At 42.8% G+C, this 20927-nt stretch overlaps 1 long non-coding RNA gene across 1 annotated transcript; it reads left to right on the top strand.

Annotated features, from left to right (window-relative positions):
* The first annotated feature begins 1799 nt into the window (after nt 1–1799).
* LOC125343790 lies at nt 1800–16517 on the top strand. Its single transcript, XR_007209375.1, has 5 exons — nt 1800–1857; nt 6840–6949; nt 10269–10367; nt 12548–12643; nt 16417–16517. It is a non-coding gene; the product is annotated as an uncharacterized LOC125343790 (long non-coding RNA).
* Nucleotides 16518–20927: the final 4410 nt, after the last annotated feature.

The raw sequence follows: 20927 nt of genomic DNA on the forward strand, positions 1-20927 counted from the left end.
GGCAATAACAAGGGAGTCAACCTCATAAAGATGCCAACCGGATCTCTCCTGATCTAAAATTAAATGAAATTTAATTTCAAATGCAATTCTGTTTTTCAAAAGGAAAAATAAAGAGGAATGTCCAAGAGACATATTGCAGTGAAATAGCTATTTATAAAAAATTTGATTGATCACATATGGAAATATATTAGTCCTAGCTACTCAGGAGGCTGAGATCTGAGGATCACGGTCCGAAACCAGCTGGGGCAGAAAATTCTGTGAGACTCTTATCTCCAATAAACTACTCAGAAAAAGCCGAAGTGGCACTGTGCCTCAAGTGGTAGAGAGTTAGAGAGCCTTGAACACAGAGGCTCAGGGACAAGGCCTAGGACTGGCTCAAAAAAAAAAAAAAGGCAAATGTATTATAGATTACAACATCTAAGTGTAGACATAAAATTTCACAAAAATTTAATATATGACCAGGTAGGTATGGTGTTTCATACCTGTAATCCTAACTACTTAGGAGGCTGAGATCTGAGGATCAAGGTTCAAAGCCAACCCAGGCAAATTCAAGATACTTTTATCTCCAATTAACCAGCCAAATGCTGTGTGGTTCATGTGGCAGTCTTGAGCTAAAAAACTAAGCAAGAGTGCAAAGTCCTCAGATCTGGCCCCAAGATGGTCAGATATACATATATGTGTATGCATGCACACATGTGCACACACACACACACGAATGCACACACATATGACCAGTCAGTCTCTCAAATCAGTTGTAAAGATAGCCTTGAGGCTGAGCACAGGCAGCTCTTACCTGTAACCCTAGCTACTTAGGAGGCTGAGAGTGTATAGCTCCCGGATGGACTACCATGTAAAATACGTAGTAATGATAATTTCAGATCTTCGTATTTTCCAAACCTGTAGAAAAATAAATAATTGAGGGCCTGTCTTTCATTTAGGTTAATGTATTCGTGTAAGTGGAGCTGTATTTCTTTTGGGTTCCTAAACATTCCCTCAAGCAAACATCCCTTCTTTATGGTAGGCTCGAGGGAGCCCAAGCCACACTGTACCAGAAGCCAGGCAGTTAGGCCACCATTTTTTCTGCCTGAACCGAACCACATACTACGCGTCCGTGTATGTGTGGGATGGGGACAATCAGTGCGAAGAAGTCATACGCATGCGCCTCCAAGATGAGGAACAATCACGCATGCGCCCCCAGGTCACAGGGAAACACTTCCAGGCCCAAGTTCAGAAGGCTCTCCACGCTTACCGGAACACAAAATTTAGGCAGCGACTAAAAACTCAACTTCCACAAAAAAAAAGACCCAGTTTACATGGTCCTAGATGCGTCGCAGACCCCCAGTTCCTGTTACCATTGAGCTCCAGAAGTCGGTGAGGGTCCGGCTGCAGGCACCATTGTGCAAAGTCGCACAGTAGGCAAGGGCAGCCTACACGTGGCATGGATGTGATCGCCCCAGCCCCACGCCCGGCCCTGGGTTCCCTCGCGGGAAGGAAAGACAAAGGAAGAAAAGGAGCAAGGGACTCACCTGGAAGGAGCCATAATGTCCTGCAGTTCCGTTTTAGGCTCCGGGTAGACTGTTACTGCCAGACGACAGCCCAATGCAGGCGGAAAGAATTGTACAGGGTGGGGAGCCGCGAGAGAAAGCTGGCCCCGCCCAGGGGAGGCGTGGGAATCCTGGGTGCTTGGGGGCGGGGCCAGGTGCGCTTTGGGAAAGTCTCAGGAGCTTTCCCCCCCCCCCAGGGGCTTTTTAAATAAAGCCCTTGCTCGCAGGAACGCAAGTAGTGACTGGGAGGACACTAAAACCAGTAAGTTTGCCATTCACGACTCGGAAAAACCACAGGGGGCGCGGGAAGAAAGTAAGTACATTTCCAAACGACTTTATTCTGAGCTTATGAGGTGTATCCCCGAGGTTATGATAGCCTTTAACAGCGCCTTCCCTTCCCGCTCTTTATCAGTGAACTGTTTATGCTCCTTCCAGGCCTGCCAGCAGCTCCCACAGGGGGGCTCCCACAACACCTAGATGGATGTGGATTTGTTGACGCTGAGGGACCGAGACTCAGTTTCCCATGCCTGATCACTGTCTCTGGTTTCTTCTCCATTTCTGGCTTTTTCTATATATGTGGTGCTGAGGAATCAAACCCAGGGCTTCATGTATACGAGGCAAGCACTCTACCACTAGGCCATATTCCCAGCCCTCACTGATTAATTTTTAAGGAAAAAAATTATTCAAAGTGCAGAAGTGTTACAAGCAAGAACTGAAGCCCCCCTGACCCAGATCCATTTTCCCTTGTATGTACCCTTAAGGAAATTCACATTTTCTGCCTCTCCCCCCGGACGACAACTTGGCATAAACTACCTCTTACTCCAGAAAATTTCCTGCCTCCATCCACTTCCCAATCCCCAGCTGGTCTTCACCATTTCAGCCCAGCTCTTAGGACCTTGGGCGGGCTGCTCCAAGCCTAGGCCTCAGGCCAGAATGGGCAATCCTTTTTTTTTCCCCTCCCCATTCATTATCTTGCCATTTGAGGCAGTGGTGGGTGGGAAATATATGGGAAAACCAGCCCAAACGGGAAATCTCACAAAATCCACCTGCTTCTCTGTGGGAAGGACTTAGTGGAGGAGGGCTTATTGCTCTGGCACAACTTCCTGTTGAACTTGGAACAGAAAGCTGCCAACTCCTCCCAGGAATTGCTCACATCTGGGCTGTGACTCTTGAGCAGCCCCCCTCAGAACTCCTCCCTGTTTTTCTCCTCCATGACAGTAGTGGGTAGTGGCCCTTCTCCAAGCCAAGAAGCAAGACAAACCCTTTTGGGGGAGGTGCTCCTTCTTTGGATACACAGTTTCAGCCATTATTTATTGCACCAGGTAAGGTCCACAAAGGCTAAATGGCTTTGCCACGGTGAACCAGGGTGGAGCCACAGGTTTGGGACTCCCATGCCTGTAAATCCTTTGCTCTATGTAAGAAAAGGTACTCAAAATGAAAATAAAAGAAAAAATACTAAGAAAGAAAATAAGAGAAAAAGTACTCAACATCACTATTTGAGAAATGCAGATTAAAACCACAAGAGAATATCACTTCAAAGCTTGCTAGAATGGAAACAAAATGCAAAATAATGGTGGTGGAGAAATTTTGGAATGCTCACACCCTATTGGTGGGAAATAAAAAATGATGCTCACACTGAGGAGTGTAGATTGGCACGTAAATTAAAAGTGCAACCGACACCTAGGCACCAGTAGCTCACAGTTGTAGTCCTAGCTACTCAGGAGGCTGAGATCTGAGGATCATGGTTAAAAACCAATCTGGGCAGGAAAGTCTATGAGACTTTTATCTCCAACAAACTACTTTTTAAAAGCCAGAAGTAGAGCTATGGTTCAATGGTGGATTGTTAGCCTTGACCAAAAACGCTAAGGGACAGTGCCTAGGCCCTGAGTTCAAGCCCAGCTGAAGCACATGCACACACACACACACACACACACACAGAGGAACAGAATTTAGCACACAATCCAGCAATTGTCCAACTAGTTTACAGCCAAGAACATGGAAAAGCAGTTACTCAAAGAAAACTTGAGTGTTTACGGCAATAATACTATAACCCAAAGGAGGAAACAACCCCAAATGCCATTAACTGATGCATATTTAATGAAAATGTTTAATCTATACCACATTTCATTGTTTTTTATTCTTGTTTTGAGATGACTGGGTCTCCCTATGCAACTCAAGTGGGCCTAGAATTTACTAGTCCAGGCTGGATTTGAGGCTTATAGTGTTCTCGCAAGTCCTGGATTACAGACATTTGCCATCACCTTCATCTTGAGGTAAAATATCAAATGGAAACTTGGTAATATGGTTAAAGTGAGACTGTTGCAATCCAAGGCTCAATGTGTATAGAAAAATAGTGGGAAACAAATTTTATGTGCAATCATATGATGCAATTAAAGTCCAAAGCGTCGGGGCTGGGGATATAGCCTAGTGGCAAGAGCGCTTGCCTCATATACATGAAGCCCTGGGTTCGATTCCCCAGCACCACATATACAGAAAATGGCCAGAAGTGGCGCTGTGACTCAAGTGCCAGAGTGCTAGCCTTGAGCAAAAAGAAGCCAGGGTCAGTGCTCAGGCCCTGAGTCCAAGGCCCAAGACTGGCGGAAAAAAAAAAAAAAGTCCAAAGCGTCAACTACAATATTTCTTGCTAAAAGCTGAGCTTCAGGGATTGGAGGCATAGCTCAGGTCGTAGAGCACCGCTCAGTGAAGAAAGCAATCCTTAGGTACTGAGTTCAACTTCCAGCCTTATACAAAAAAGTAAAAAAGAAAAGTAAAATAATAAAAGCTGAGCTTTAGTGTAATTCTAGCTACTCTGTGGCTGAGAGTTGGAAAATCTAGACTTGAAGCCAGACCAGGCAGAAAAGTTTGAGAGACCCCATCTCCAAAATAACCAGTAAAAAGCCAAACTATAGAGATGGTTCACATGGTGGAGTATCAGCTGAGCATGTGTGAAACTCAGTTCCAACTCTGGGAAAAAATATTCTAGTGGAGGAGACCGAGAAAACAGTCAATAATAAGATACCACTACAACCAATAAAGTATTTGATTGATAGTCACATGTGTTATGCATGTGGGATTGGCACTTCCACGTAGGTTATGCAGTGAAGGCATGGTCGAAATAGTGACACCAGTGGAATGGCTAGATGGAATTGAGGTCAGAGCTTTGTGAAGATCTGTCGAGATGAGAAAGTCAAATTGTCAGACATTGTTCTTTGATTCCCTAGTAAGTGTATCCATCTCTGATAGGTGCTTCATGTTGTGTTGTTGTTAGGCAATATCAACTGGTAAATCTTGTTTCACAGGATTAAGGTACAGTTGAAGATCTTTGACACTAAACAAAATGAGGGTATAGCCACACAAAATGATTGTATATGTTTCTGTAACTTTTTTTTCTTTTTTCCTTTTATGTTGGTCATGGGGCTCGAACTCAGAGCCTAGGCACTGTTCCTGAGCGTTTATGCTCCAGGCTCTCTTCCACTTTGAGCCAAATCACCACTTCCAGTTTTCTAGAGGTTAATTGGAGACAAGTGTCTCACAGACTCTTCTGCCTGGGCTGTCTTTGAATCTGGATCCTCAGATCTCAGCCTCTTGAGTAGCTAGGATTACAGGTGTAAGCCACTGGCTCCCGGCACTATAACGTGGATCTGTGTGTGTCTGTGTGTGTGTGTGCATGCACACGCATGTGTATGTATGTGCACACATGTGCCAGTACCATGGCTTAACCTCAGAAATCTTGTAATCCTTTGGCATTCTTGCTCAAGGCTAGCACTCTGCCACTTGAGCCACAGCTCCACTTCTGGATTTTTGTGATTAGAGTTAAGAGGCTCTCAGACTTTTCTGCTCAAGCTGGCTTTTAACTGCGGCCTCAGATCTCAGCCTCCTGTGTAGCTAAGATTACAGGCATGAGCCACTGGTGCCAGACCCAGTCTAACTTTTTTGTTGGTTATTTGGAGATAGAAGATCTTGGAATTTCTGCCTAGGCTGGCTTTGAACCAGGATTCTCTAATCTCAGACTCCTTAGTAGCTAGGATTACAAGCATGAGCCACCAACATAGGCGACAACGTAACTTCTCAGTTAAGTGGCTCAGTTCAATGTCGTCAGATGTGATACCCTCTACATTGTGGAACCTCCAATCCACCTAGTGTTATTTATAGTTACTATTTCTCTAGTGTTGAGAATGGAACCTGGGGCCTCACTCATGCTAAGCACAGTGCCTTCCCCTGACCTATACTCCCCAAATCCTTGTTTATAATCCAGTAACAGTACTATAAAATCCAAACTGTTGCTTCACAGCTGGTGCTAAGAGCTCAACTGCCAATGAAATCAATAAGCTACAAGTAGGAGAATATTGCTGTATCTGTTAATGTGGGGCCAGTAGTCTGTATATCATTAACTTAAGGATTATTAGCATAAGTAAACAAAAAAAGGCTGATGGATATCTTTTTTTGGCTAGTCCTGGGGCTTGAACTCAGGGCCTGGACTCTATCCCTGAACTTGTCTGTGCTCAAGGCTAGTGCTCTAACACTTGAACAGTGGCACCACTTCCAGCTTTTTCTGAGTAGTTTATTGGAGATAATAATCTCCTGAGTAGTTAGGATCACAGATGTGAGCCACTGGCACTTGGTTTGATCAGTATCTTTTGTGTGCCTGTGTATGTCCATCCTGGTTCTTGAACTCTGTTCCAGAGTACTGTCCCTTAAGCTTTGTTGCTCAAGTCTAACACTCTACCACTTGAGCCACAACTCTACTTCCAGCTTTTTGGCTAGTTAATTGGAGATAAGAGTCTCCTTGACTTTCTTGCCCTGGCTGGCTTTGCACATGATCCTCAGATATCAGCCTCCTGAGTAGCTAAGTTTACAGGCCTGAGCCATTGGCGCATGATGAGTATTTTAAAAAATTTTAATGCAGTATTTTTATTAGCATACATTAGTGATAAAGTGAGGGGGGGAATACATTGTGACATTTTCCCCCATATATACAAGGTATTCTGGTCAATCTTATCCATTCTATCACTCCCTTTCCCCTACCCCCACTATTTTAGGCAGCAAGCCGGCAGGGCAGCTCAGTGCAGTGTAAAGTCACTAAGTGGTCATAATGTATTATATCACAAAGGCCTCCACTCCATAAAACCAGGGTCTCTTAGGAGTGAGGTTAATTTCCCCTGAGGGTAAGCAGTGGGTTGGCAGGGTTTTTGTAGTGTTTTAAACTGTCCCAAATAATATTTTTATACTGCTTAATTCTTACTTTGGAAAGTTAGGTTGTATCCACGGCAAAATAATCAATATTTTCCTTTTCAGGCACTGTAAATAAACTAAGGACTGATTTCCAGCTAAAGCCACACTGAAGTAGATGTAGACCAGACTTAAAGCTCAGAGGGAGATGAGACATCAAATTTGCACCTTTTCAGGTACATAATATGATTGGGGTTTACCCTATTCTGTATATAGATAGTAAACTGATTTTGTTGTTGTTTTTACTTTTGTTTTCTAGAATATTTTGAGTTATAGAAAATGATGGAGTGTTATGACATTTTCATACATGTGTATAATGTTTTTGATCATACTCACTCCTCCTTGCTCTCTCTTCTTCCCCTCCACTCTCCTACAGGCCTCCTTACCTTCCCAAATAGTCCCCCTTCTACTTTCATGTCTTTTCTTTTTAAATGAAAACATGAGGGGCTGGGGATATGGCCTAGTGGCGAGAGAGCTTGCCTCGTATACATGAGGCCCTGGGTTCGATTCCCCAGCACCACATATACAGAAAACGGCCAGAAGTGGCACTGTGGCTCAAGTGGCAGAGTGCTAGCCTTGAGCAAAAAGGAAGCCAGGGACAGTGCTCAGGCCCTGAGTCCAAGGCCCAGGACTGGCCAAAAAAAAGAAAAAGAAAACATGATATTTCTCTGAATATGTTTTTGTTGTTGTTTAGTGGTGATACTCTGCTTTGAACTCTGGGTCTAAAGCTTACTGGGCTTGCTTATTTAGTGCTCTTACCATACCTCCAACCTGGCTTCTTTGCTGATTATTTTAGAGATAGATTCTCATGCACTTTTCTGACTAGTGTCACTTCGAGCTATGATCCTCTGGATTCCAGTCTCCTGAGTTGCTAGGCTAACAGACATGTGCCTTGGCAACCATATGTGTAACTTTTATTTGAATTTCCTTTATTGATAAAGATGTTGAAGATTGTTCATGTATTTGTTGGAGCTGGCTCATTTTTAAGAGCAGATATTCTTTTTGTGCTGGTGCTGAGGCTTGAATGCAGAGCCTGGGTATTGTCCTTTAGCTTTTGCACTGAACGCTGGCACTCTGCCTCTTGAGCTACTGACCTACTTCCAAGTTTTTGGTACTTAATTGGAAGTATAAGTCTCACAGATCTCAGCTAGAATTACAATCATGGTGCCTGGCTAAAAGCAGATCTTTCAGTGGACACTGTTAAATATTTGTGTAGATTTTGTGTCTACATATTCACAATAACCATTGCTGTTATGAGAATCTTGAGAAACCTCCTTATATAATTAAAAAGATGAAACTATTTAAGTCCCACTTCAACTCAGTTTAGGTTAAAGTTATTGTGTATATAGCTGAATGGCTTGATCTTTTAGAAGTATTATCTTGTAGTCTTTTTTGTACTGGTATATTGTGAAGGTTGTAGAAATTGTGTTTAGTTAGCCTCCGTCAGCATTATAATTTCATAGTGCTCAACACTGAACAAGAAAAGGTAGGGTTATTTCAGTAGCCTGAGATATACAAGGATATTTAAAGTAGCTTGTTAAAGCACTGGTATAGGGAGAGGTAAGTGATCATGGTGAGAGTAGGTAGCATCATAAACACATATGACCTCATCAACTTTGAGCCAGTCATTTTACTTCTTTCTTTATATACTTGATAGCAGTGAAAGTAGTTTTTATTGCACAAAATGTAACTAAGGCCAATTCTAGATAGGATGATATTCCACTTTGGAAACAGGTATGTTTGATCTAAAATTGCTGAGAAGACATTGGCAATAAATATTAAATAAGAAATGCTAGGTGTTTAAGCCTTTAACCTTAGTTTCTGAGAAGACTGGGATCTGAGGATCATGGTTCAAAGCCATTCCCAGGCAGGAAAGTCCATGAAACTCTTATCTCAAATTAACCACAAAAGAAGCCAGAATGGAGCTGTGGCTCAAGTGGTAGAGTACTAGCCTTGAGCACAAAAGCTCAGGGACAGTGCCCATGCCCAAATTTCAAGACCCAGAACCAGCACACACACACATACAAATACACACACACACACACACACACACACACACACACACACACACACACACACAATGTAGCTCAACTTCAGCTGGGATCATTCTAACTATTGAGATCATATTTAGACTTATTTTAAAGACTCACTGAGGTAGGAACAGCTGGGAGAGAATGCAACATGAGGATGATCTTTCTGGAATAGTTTCAGGTATATTATTCTTGAAAACCTTGCCATATTAATCTCATACTCTAATTTTATTTTCTGAAAAAAGTTGTACAAAGGGTTAAAATTTAACATGTTCATCTAAGTATCCAGTGCATTTTTCCACCATTTTCCCCCATCCCATCTATTCCTTCCCCTAAGACTCCTTTCATGTTTCCTACATCCTTTATCATATATGTACATTGAATACTCTTGCTGTATTTGTCCTCTGTTCCCTTCTCTGTTCTCCTTTCTTACATTAGCCACTCCCTTACTATCAATCTCATTTCAGCTTCAGGTATTCATTTTGTTAAACTTTCTATTAACTGTTTGAAAGGTTTATTCTATGAAGTTTCACTCCTATACGTACTATATGTTACTCAAATAAATCATGTATCAAGCTGGGCACTGGTGGTTCACACCTGTAATCCTAGCTACTCAGGAGGCTGAGATCTGAGGATCAAGGTATAAAGCCACGGGCTGGGGATATAGCCTAGTGGCAAGAGTGCCTGCCTCGGATACAGGAGGCCCTAGGTTCAATTCCCCAGTACCACATATACAGAAAACGGCCAGAAGTGGCGCTGTGGCTCAAGTGGCAGAGTGCTAGCCTTGAGCGGGAAGAAGCCAGGGACAGTGCTCAGGCCCTGAGTCCAAGGCCCAGGACTGGCCAAAAAAAAAAAGGTATAAAGCCAGCCCAAGCAGGAAAGTCGGGAGACTTTTGTCTCCAATTAACCACCCAAAAGCAAGAAGTGAAGCTGTGGCTCAAGAGTAGAACAACAGCCTAGAGCAGAAAAAGCTAAGGGCAGTGCCAGGCCCTGATTTTAAAAAAATTTTTTGTAGGTGTGAAAACAGGACTATTTGCTGTTGCCTGCAGCAGATTTCCTCATTAATAATTCACTTAGCACCAACGCTTAGCCCCACACCCACATAAGTACTTAGCTGATTTTAAAGCAGTCTCCATTGGGAATTATTATTATTATTATTTGGTGGGTGGCGAGGCTTGAAATCAGAGCCTGGGCACTGTCCCTGAGCTTGTTCACTCAAGGCCAACGCTCTTCCACTTTGAACCACAGCACCACTTCCAATTTTCTGGTGGTTAATTGGAAATAAGAGTCTCATGGTCTTTCCTGCCTGGGCTGACTTTGAACCATGATCCTCAGATCTAGGATTACGTGCCCAGCTACCTTTGGGAATTTGAGAAGCAAAAATGCTTTTATTTTCACACATAGTTTTATTTAGAGATTTCCTGAAACTGAATTAATTATCCACTTATCATAATGATCATTGCAGGAAAATGAAAACTTCAGGTCCTTTGCCCAAGCCTAAATACAAAAGAAGAAGAAAAAGACGCGCTAATTTTGTACAGAATTACATGCCAATTGAAGACAGGTAATAATACCCTCTATATTTCTTTTGTGACATGTCACATTGTTATGGTAGAATATTATCTTGTTAGATGGAGAAAAATCAGGACCAGGTGAAGACTTGTTTAGAAACACACATTTTAGTTCAATTAACTCTGTAGGTTTGATTTGTGAAAAGATTAAGGCATTAGTTTCTCAAATTGAGTCTTTTGTGACAGTATGTTACACAAGCAAAACTTTTTGTGAAACTGGATGCTGGTGGTTCATGCCTGTTATCCTACTTAGGAAACTGAGACCGGAATGACAGGATTTTGAAGCCAGCCTTGGCAGAAACATCTTATAGACTCCAGTTCTACTTAACCAGGCTGGGACATGGCTCAACAACTGTGAACACATTCCAAACAAGAGCTCAATGCATTAAGTTCAAGCCCCAGTGGTAACACACACACACACACACACACACACACACACACACACACACACCACATAACCAAAAAAGCAACCAAAACAGTATTTTAGAGAAATATTTTTGTGTATATGCTTGAGCACAGGGCAAGGGTGCTTTCCCTTAGCTTTCTCTGCTCTAGTCTAGTGCTCTACCACTGAAGCTACAACTATACTTCTGACTTTTTTTTAAAGAGAGGGGGACAGTTAGTTAGCCATAACAGTTTCACAGACTTTTCTGCCCAGCCTGGCTTTGAACCACGATCATCAGATCTCAGCCTCCTGAGTAGCTAGGATTACAAGCATGAACTACCAGCATACAGCAGTAGAGAGATAATTTTAATGGTGATAATAATCAAGACTACAGTATTTTTCATTATTTTAATTCTTTGCCATAGCTAGATGTCAGCAAGTGTATACATATTCACAGTTCTAAAAACTCCCAAAATGTTTTTTATTATTCACTCTTTAATGACATCTTTATTTCGAAAGTTTGTATTGTAAAACATGTCAAAAGTGCATTAAAAAATCATTTTTGGGCTAGTCAGTCGGACTAGAACTCAGGGCTTATGTGCTACGTCTGAGCATTTTTATTGCTTATTTTCTTTCCTCAAGTCTAGTACTCTACCACTTGAACCAGAGTTCAACTTCTGACTTATTGCTAGTAAGTGGAGATAAGAGTCACAGACTTTTATGTCTGGACTGGCTTCAAACTGAAGATCCTCAGATTTCAGCCTTCAAAGGAGCTAGGATTACAGATGTGAGCCACTGGTGCCTGGCTCTCTAAAATGCATTCTGGGAACTAATCAATAGGAGCATTGGTTTTGTTTATCAAACTAGAGCTGGATAAGTCCCAATTTAAAAAATGAGCTAAATATATTCTTCCTTAATTTCTTGAGATAGACACTTGGTTGAATTAGCATATTGGTATACAACAAATATACAAACACAGTTCCAAGCTAGGCACTTGTGGCTCACCCTTGTAATCCTAGCTACTCAGGAGGCTGAGATCTGAGGATCCTTGTTTGAATCCAGCTTGACAGGAAAATATATGAGACTCATATCCAGTTAACCAGCAAGAGCCAGAAGTGGTGTGGCTCAAATGGTAGAAAGCTAGCGTCTCCAGCAAGAGACCTGGAGTTTAAGCCCTAGTACAGGCACACACTCAAAAGTGGTTCCAACAGCAGTGCAAAAGGGGAGCATGTTCCTCTGGCACTAATATTAAATATAGCCAGGTACTGGTAGCTCACACCTGTAATCCTGGCTATTCAGGAGGCTGAGATCTGAGGATTGCACTTCAAAGCCAGCCCAGGCAGGAAAGTCCTTGAGACTCATCTCCAATTAATCACCAGAAAACCGGAAGTGGGGCTATGGCTCAAAGTGGTAGAGTGCTAGCCTTGAGCAAAAAAGCCCAGGGACAGCACCAGGCCTTGAGTTCAAACCCCACAACTGAAAAAAAAAAAGCATTAAATATATCAAGACATATAATACACAAGATGTTGAGTCCTGGATGTCTTTGGAGCCCTGGGAGAAGCTTTATTCAAGATCAGTGTGTGACTCCACAGAGGTCTGTCATGTTGTGTGAGGTTGGAGCTGTAGAAGATGACTAAGAAGATTGCTGCTGTCATAGCTTTGCAGAAATCATCAATATAAACAATGTTCGTTTACTTCTGGGACTGTCAGGTTATGACTTCTTGCGCTTGCGCTGTGCATTGTGCTGGTTTCCAAGTCCTAACTGATATCTTGCTGTCACCTCCATAGCCAAACAGAATCTTACTTCAGCTTCAATCCATTCAAACTCTGTGCTATGTTGCTGGGTGGACACCCTGATGGAATTTCACTTGGAACTACTATGTGGTAATCTTTATTTTAAAGCTTCAATAGCATTAAACGGAAAAGACTTTCCTGTTTAGTTTAGCATTTCTTTTCACAAGTAAGTCTAGCATGTGAGGCGGATCTGGATTTGATCCTCAGCACCAAAGACAATAATTCTAATTATTTAAAAAATATATAAACTTCCTACATTGTCCTATTTTCTTCTTGAGGCAAGTTCCCATACGTACCATAAAATTTTCACTAAGAGGTCTACAACATAAATGCCTTTTTTCCTGGTTTATTGCTAATTGTTTTATCGTCAAGATGAGGGGTTACAGTTACATACTTAAGGTAGTGAATACATATACATTTCTTGTCATACTTGTTACTGCCTTCCTCATTTTTTCTCCCTCCTTCCCTCCCCCAACCCCTTATTGCTTTCATCATTTAAAAAAAAATCTTCCCCTTTATGGACATTGTCATTTTAGTCTACAATGCTTATGAACTCTATGATTAACAATAAAACAATTCCTTCCAGGTCAGTTGATATGTACTTTTCTTTCCTTTTGCTCAGTGTAAGTTGTTCCTTCTTTTTCTCTCACATAAATGCCCTTTGATTAAGTACTTTCAAAACAGATTATACTTGAGGGAATGTAGAAAAAAGTGAGAATTAAATCTTGACATAGTAGATATTATGTATCGGTTTATTGTGTGAATTAGTCTGTTTGCACCATTTAATGGAAAATTCATCAAAAATTAGCATCAGGGGCTGGGAATGTGGCTTAGTGGTAGAGTGCTTGACTAGCATGCGTGAGGCTCTGGGCTTGATTACTTGGCATTACATAAACAATAAAATAAACAACAACTTTTAAAAAAAGTTAGCAGCAAAGGAGAAGCACACAAATGGTGGAACAAAGGATGAACTAATTCAGCAGTGACACTCACTAGACACTGTGTTGAAAATGAAGTATACAACTTGTGGGGGAGGGGTCAGGAGGAGAAAAAACAAGGGAAGAGGTGACACTGTTCAAAAAGAAATGTACTCATTACCTGACTCATGTAATTTATATAACTGCTCAATATACCACCTTTACAATAAAAATTAAAAAATTTTTGAAGAGTTAGCAAATTCCAGATGACTCAATGTCATGGCTTTTTTCTAGTACTTCTCTAGATGTTTAATTTTTGATCATTTCAGCCTGTAGGCTATATAAGGCCTAAAAAAATCATTTCATACATGATGGGACAGATACATATGTGCCTGTATTTTATAATTTTCTATGCCCTTGATAGAAAAAATGATCCCCACTCCTGCCATGCATCCATTTTTCTCCTTTTTTTTTTTTTTTTGGCCAGTCCTGGGGCTTGGACTCAGGGCCTGAGCACTGTTCCTGGCTTCTTTCTGCTTAAGGCTAGCACTCTGCCACTTGAGCCACAGCGCCATTTCTGGCCGTTTTCTGTATATGTGGTGCTGGGGAATTGAACCCAGGGCCTCATGTATAAGAGGCAAGCCCCCTCCATTTTTCTTCTTACCCCTTTCACATCTCTGAGAAGTAAATTCTCCATTTTTATTCATCCTCTAATGGAGCATTTGCCAGGGTTCTATCCTAGCTCCAGACTAATGGCATGCATTCATGACGAGGTAGCAGCTGTAATAGAGAGGGAACTGAATTGGGTATGTGAAAACCTGCAGTAAATTTTTGTTATGGGGCTGGGAATATGGCTTAGCGGTAAAGCCCTTGCCTTGCATGCATGAAGCCTTGGGCTCTATTCCTCAGCACCATATAAACAGAAAAAGCTGGAAGTGGTGCTGTGGCTCAAGAGGTGCAGTGCTAGCCGTGAGCAAAAAGAAGCCAAGGACAGTGCTCAGGCCCTGAGCCCCAAGCCCCAAAACTGGCAAAAAAAATTATTGTTTTACTTTGCAGCACTGGGATCAAATCCAGGGCCCTACACATGGAAAGCATATCTATTACTACTAGGCTATATCCCGGCTCTCAAATATTGATACTTCACACTATTTTACCTTCAACCAGTAACTTAAACTTATGGAATTATGTTTCCTCATCTGGAAAGTACAGTTAAATGAAATTACTTGCCCAACTTACATTGTAATGACTATCAAAACAGAAAATATACATACTATGTATTACCAGTCAAACGGATACTTTTTTTTTTGCCAGTCCTGGGCCTTGGACTCAGGGCTTGAGCACTGTCCCTGGCTTCTTTTTGCTCAAGACTAGCACTCTGCCACTTGAGTCACAGCACCACTTCTGGCCATTTTCTGTATATGTGGTGCTGGGGAATGGAACCCAGGGCTTCAAGTATACAAGGCAAGCACTCTTGCCACTAGGCCATATCCCCAGCCCAAAAAACTGATACTTTTTGTTAACTTCTATTTTTGCTTTTGTTTTTGAAGTTTTGAGTTTTCCTTTTCCTTTCTCTTCCCCCCACCTCCTTCTTCTTTTTCTGTCAGTCACAGGGCTTGAACTTGAAGTAGAGTGGGGGTTCGCTACAATGAAACGGGGTCCCCCCCCAAGGGAGGGAATTCCTGGTTCCCCCAAGAGTCTACCATACAGTCTCCAGCTACAAGATGACAAAAAGACAGATTTATTGGGGAAGTAAAAAGTGAACCGACCGGCCTTGGTTGCAGCCCAGACTCGGGAGCCGAAACTGCCGACCACGAGTGCAGGATCAGGGCCCAGACTCGGGAGCTGGGACCACCCGCACGCATGGCTTTGAACCATGATCTTCAGATCTCAGCCTCCTGAGTAGCTAGGATTACAGGTGTAAGCCACCAGCACCTGACTTTATACCTATCCTCTCTTCCTCCTCCTTCCTTCCTCCTTCTTTCTCCTCCTTTCTTTGTTCTCTTTCTCATTCTCCTTCATTTCCTTCTCCTTATCCTTTTCCTTCTTTCCTGCTTTTCTTCTTCTCTCCTCCTTTCCCCTTCCTTCCTTCCTTCCTTTCTATTTCTTCTTCCTCCTCCTCATCTTCCTTCTCCTTCTTCACACTGAACCCAGAGCTTTCCTCATGTTAAACACATGCTCTAGTCTCTACTTTTTTATTCCTACTTTTTTATTGACACTATGGGTCTAAATATTTGTGTAAATCTATTTGACCTACAAGGGGATCAGTCCCATGACTTTTAATTATTCATATTTGAACTAACAAGCCTACATCATATGCAATAATTTCTTTTACATACATAATCATGAAATGTAATTTTCCATTATCTGGTCGAAGTACTTTACAAGGCCTTTGATGAGGATGCCAACATATGTAGCATTAGAGGGTTAGCAGAAATAATCTTTGTGTGAAGTTTAAAATGCTTGTCATTTATCTGTAAGTCTCTTACATGGACTGTTAAGCCCTTAAAAGTTGATAAATTGGAGTCCCATACATGCCTTAGGTATGTGACAATTATTTGTGGTGCTGAATATCAGCCCCAGGGCCATGAAAGGCAACATGTTAGCACTGTGGGATACCCCTAGCTGACCCTAACACATGTAATCAATTTTGTAGTTTTCCTTAAAAAAGAAGTTGAAAGTTGGGTACAATGGTGTTTGCCTAGTACTTGGGAAACTAAAACAGGAAAATTTTAAGTTCAAAGACAACCTGGGCTACATAGTCTGAAAACAAATTGATATGGGCCAAGGATGTAGTCTAGTGGCAGACAATATACAAATCCTTAGATTCATTCTCCCGACCCCCCCCAAGTAAATAACAGTTGATAAAACACAAACATCTAGCGTTCTGTATTTTGGGCTGCATATGTCATAGCAAGAATTTTGCAAATTTTATTGTTTATATTACAGGAACTTTATTGTGCTGCTTGCTAAAACATCTCAGGATTTCATCAACCTCATCTCTATGCAGATAGAGGGCCACCCACCAAACCACATCCACCACTGGCCCCTTTATCCAAAGGAGATTGTCTTCCTCCTTCAGGTCCTTTACATGGAATAAGTGGTAAACATCAATATTACCATTAACTGGACTTGAGGAGCCTCCCCTTCTACTACCACTGTTTTTGGAGAACTCTGCTTTCCAGGCTACCATTTCCATGTTCATGGTGTGAAACAGAAAATAAAAACAAATAGACCTGAACTTTGTGTGGCAAAACTTTATGTTCTGTTGCTGATGGCTAGTTTGATAGTCATCAATGTGTGAAAAACTCTGTAGTATTGTCTAAGTATTATATAATGGTAGAGAATATGACTATTGATGTTTCTTTTCCTTTTTTGGGGTGAGTGGGGAGGATAGTACTGGAATTTTTTTTTTGTCAGTCATGAGGCCTGGGCACTGTCCCTCTGCTTCTTTTGCTCAAGGCTAGCACTCTACTACTTTGAGCCATAGCACCACTTGCAATTATCTTGTGGAGATAAGAGTCTCAAGGACTTTCCTGCCCACACTGGCTTGGAACTATGATCCTCAGATCTAAGCCTCCTGAGTAGCTAGGATTACAGGTGTGAGCCACTAGTGCCTGGTGTTGCTTTCATTATTTTTAAGATAAGATTTTTGCATTTTTGCTTGACATGTCCTCACACTAAAATTCTTCATTTATACTTCCCTCTTAACTGGAATTAGGAGTGTCAACTCTAAATTTATTGAGAGTTGATAACTTTTGCCCAGGCTGGCCTTGAATCCTGCACTCTTCATCTCTGCCTCCCAAGTAGATAGGATTGCAGTACTGAGCCACAATTCATGACAACTGCTGACTCAATTATTCCCTCTGTGCTTACCACTGAAAGAATATTTCCCGGCATCTCAGAGGACCATGCGGAGAGGAGATAATCACAGACAGGAGAACATTCATAAGGTTTATTAGTGGGGCCATAGTTCCCACAGGAGAGGGAGCTACATGGTGTCTGCACCTTATCCAGGTGGCAGCTTCTCTCTCAGGGTAAAGGGGAAGCAGTTAGGTAGTGAGTAGGAGTGGCTTGTCAGGTATGGGTGGATCTGGGGGCTAGTGGGAGGAGCGGAGGACCTGAGGCTAGGGAAATGCTAACAACCACTGTAAACTACTCTTTTAGTAAAAGAATGTAATGGGAAACATCATAGAAATATGAAGTTCATGTGGAACACAAAGAGAAATAAAAAAAAAAACTGGTGTGAACTGGGTGCTGGTGGCTCACATTTAATTCTAGCTACCCAAGAGGCTGAGATCTCAGGATCATGGTTCCAAACCAGCCAGGGCAGGAAAGTCTGTGAGACTCTTATCTCTAATTAACTGTCAGAAAACTGGATGTGGACCTGTAGCTCAAAGTGGTAACGTGCTAGCCTTGAGTGGAAAGAGCTCAGGAACAGCACCTAGGCCCTGAGTTCAAGCCTAACAACCACCACCACCAACAAACTTGAGCAGCTTTTGGTTTGTGTCCCTCCCATGGTAAGTGATTAGGGGAGCTGAGGAGTTAAATACCAAGCGTCCTCGGTATTACTCTGGTCAGCTGAAATGTAGGAGACTATCAGCAATGAGGTTGTCACCCCAGTTGCTGTGTCCCCGACCGAGCGCGGAGTGTGGCCCTGAAGCCACGGCCCTGTGGCCCTACGGTAGATGATCACTTACCCTGGGTGTGAAGGCAAATTTGTAGATTGTCATGGTGGATGGAAATAGAGCGCTCGGTTTGGAGAAGTTACCTCAGTGGTCCTCTGGGTGAGCTTAGGACAGCAGAATAGGTCCCAGGGGCAGCTTGGACCCCCCGGAAATGGGGGAGCAAATCCACCGGGGAACCTATCCCGGGTTGGGCACCAATGAAAGGACAGGTCCTGGCCATCCCAGAGGACCATGCAGAGATAATCACAAACAGGAGAAGAAGGTTCATAAGGAGGTTTATTAGTGGGGCCATAGTTCCCACGGGAGAGGGAGCTACATGGCATCTGCACCTTATCCAGGTGGCAGCTTCTCCCTCTGGGGGTAAAGAGGAAGTAGTTAGGAAGTGAGTAGGAGTGGCTCATTAGGTATGGGTGGATCTGGGCGCTAGTGGGAGGAGCTGAGGACCTGAGGCTAGGGAAATGCTAACATTTAGAGTCCACCTAGATAATCCAAGTAAATTCCTCTTCTCCGGATTTAGCATTGCTGGGCACTGGTGGTTCACACCTGTAATCCTAGCTATTCAGAAGGCTGAGATCTAAGGATCTAGGTTCGAAGCCAGCCTGGGCAGGCAAATCAGAGAGACTTATCTCCAGTTAACTAGCAAATAGAGAAATAGAGGGCATGACTAAAACGATAGAGCACCAGCCATGAGCAGAAAAAGGTGACAGGGTGAGGCCCTGAGTTAAAGCCCCAGTCCTGGAGAGTGTGCATGTACACACACACACACACACACACACACACACACACAGGATCCTCAGCATACTGACATTTTTGCCATCTAAGATAATATTCACAGATTTTAGGAATTAGAATGTAGGCATTTTCTTTTGCGGGGACACTCCATTCTACCACAATGCTGTAAGAAATGGGTTGGTCAGTAGAGAGGAAATGGGGGAGGGGTGTCTTTATCTCAATTTCTGTGGGAAGGGATGGGGGGGGGTGAGACTGTGAAAACAGGCTTAGGATTGACTGGTTTAAATGACTCCAGAGGGGTCCAGGATGTAAGGGATCATGCAGACTTATATAGCAACTGGCCCTGGCTTGATTCCGGCTGAGAAATATTGGCTACTTGTAATACTTAAAGGAGACAGTGGGGGGTGGAAGCTGGGGATTGCTTAGTTTGCATATGAAAGGCACTGTTAGGCAGTTGTTTACTGTCTCTAGGAATTAACCAGTCCTGGGTTCAGCAAATCCTTAGGACATCATCATAGCATCAAATTTACAGAAAATTTAAAGGTCTGACTATAGCCTTTTTGAAAGCAGTTTATTACAGCTTCTCTTACTTCTTCTTACTTACTATAGTCTGATCTAGAAATATTATTTCCAAAATGAAAGGCAAATCTGAACACAGGTATGGTTTTATAAAACAAAACAAAACAAAGTTGTCTTGTAGGCTGTTGGTGGCTCATTCCTGCAATTCTAGCTACTCAGGAGACTGAGATCTGAGGATATGGTTCAAAGCCAGCCAGAACAGGAAAACCCATGAAACTCTTATTTCCAATTAAGCACCGCAAAAAGCCAGAAATGGAGCTGTGGCTTAAATGGTAGAGTGCTTGCCTTGAGCTAAGGGCCCAGGCCCTGACTTCAAGATGCAGGATCTATGCGTACACACACACACACACACACACACGCGCGCACACACACACACACGCGCACACACACACACGCGCACACACACACACACACACACACACACACACACACACACTTGCCTTCTGCTGTGCTGGGAATGGAACCCAAAGACTCCTATGCTATACTGATGTCCTGCTGGTGAGCCACATCCCAGCCATATAAATGACTAAGATTTTCTGCCTCCATTCCCCCTAGCAAACTTCACCACCTCAGGCTCCCCTGTAAATCCCAGCAGGGCTTATACTATTTCAACTTAGAACTCAGAGCTTTATCATACAGTCCTTTTTTCTCACTTAAACTGTTTGGGCTAGTGTGGGTGGGATTATCAGCAGAGGAGAAGCCCTTGAGGTACATTATTCTTGCTTGGTGGTGATCTTGGCATTTCAGGCTCCTAGGAAATGTCACAAAACCCAGCATTCTCTCCTAGTGAGGGATGGAGTATGGGTGGGGGCTGTGGCAGTGCCACAAGTGCACTTTGGTGGGAAATGAGAGGGAGCCATCCCATCTCCTCCCAGGTGTGTGTGTGTGTGTGTGTGTGTGTGTGTGTGTGTGTGTGTGTGTGTTGGTCCTAGGGTTGAACTCGGGGCCTAGGCACCATCTCTGAGTTTTGTTGTTGTTTTTTGTTCAGGGCTAGTGACCTACCACTTGAACCACAGTTCCACGTATAGCTTAGCTTTTCAGGGTAGTTAATTGGAGATAAAAGTCTCACAGACTTTCCTGCGTGGCTAGCTTTGAATTGAGATCAAACCACAATCCTTAGATCTCAACCTTCTAAGTAGGATTACAGGCCTGAGATACTTCAGCTCACTGAAGTTCTTTGTACTGTTTTCATATGTACTTGCAATATATTTCAAAATTAGTCACCCTGTATCTTTCTTTTTCTCTTTCTTTCCACCCCTTCCCCACGCCCCCCTTCTGTCCTGGGTTTGAACTCTGGGCCTGGGTGCTGCCCCTGAGTTCCTTTTGCTCAAGGCTAGTACTCTACTACTTGAGCCACAGTGTCTCTTTTGGCTTTTTCTGTGATTAATTGGAGATAAGATTCTCACAGACTCTCCTGCTTGGGCAATCTTCGGTTCTCAGCCTCCTGAGTAGCTAGGATTA

The sequence above is a fragment of the Perognathus longimembris genome, chromosome 28 (genome assembly GCF_023159225.1).
Source record: "Perognathus longimembris pacificus isolate PPM17 chromosome 28, ASM2315922v1, whole genome shotgun sequence".
Lineage (NCBI taxonomy): Eukaryota > Metazoa > Chordata > Mammalia > Rodentia > Heteromyidae > Perognathus > Perognathus longimembris.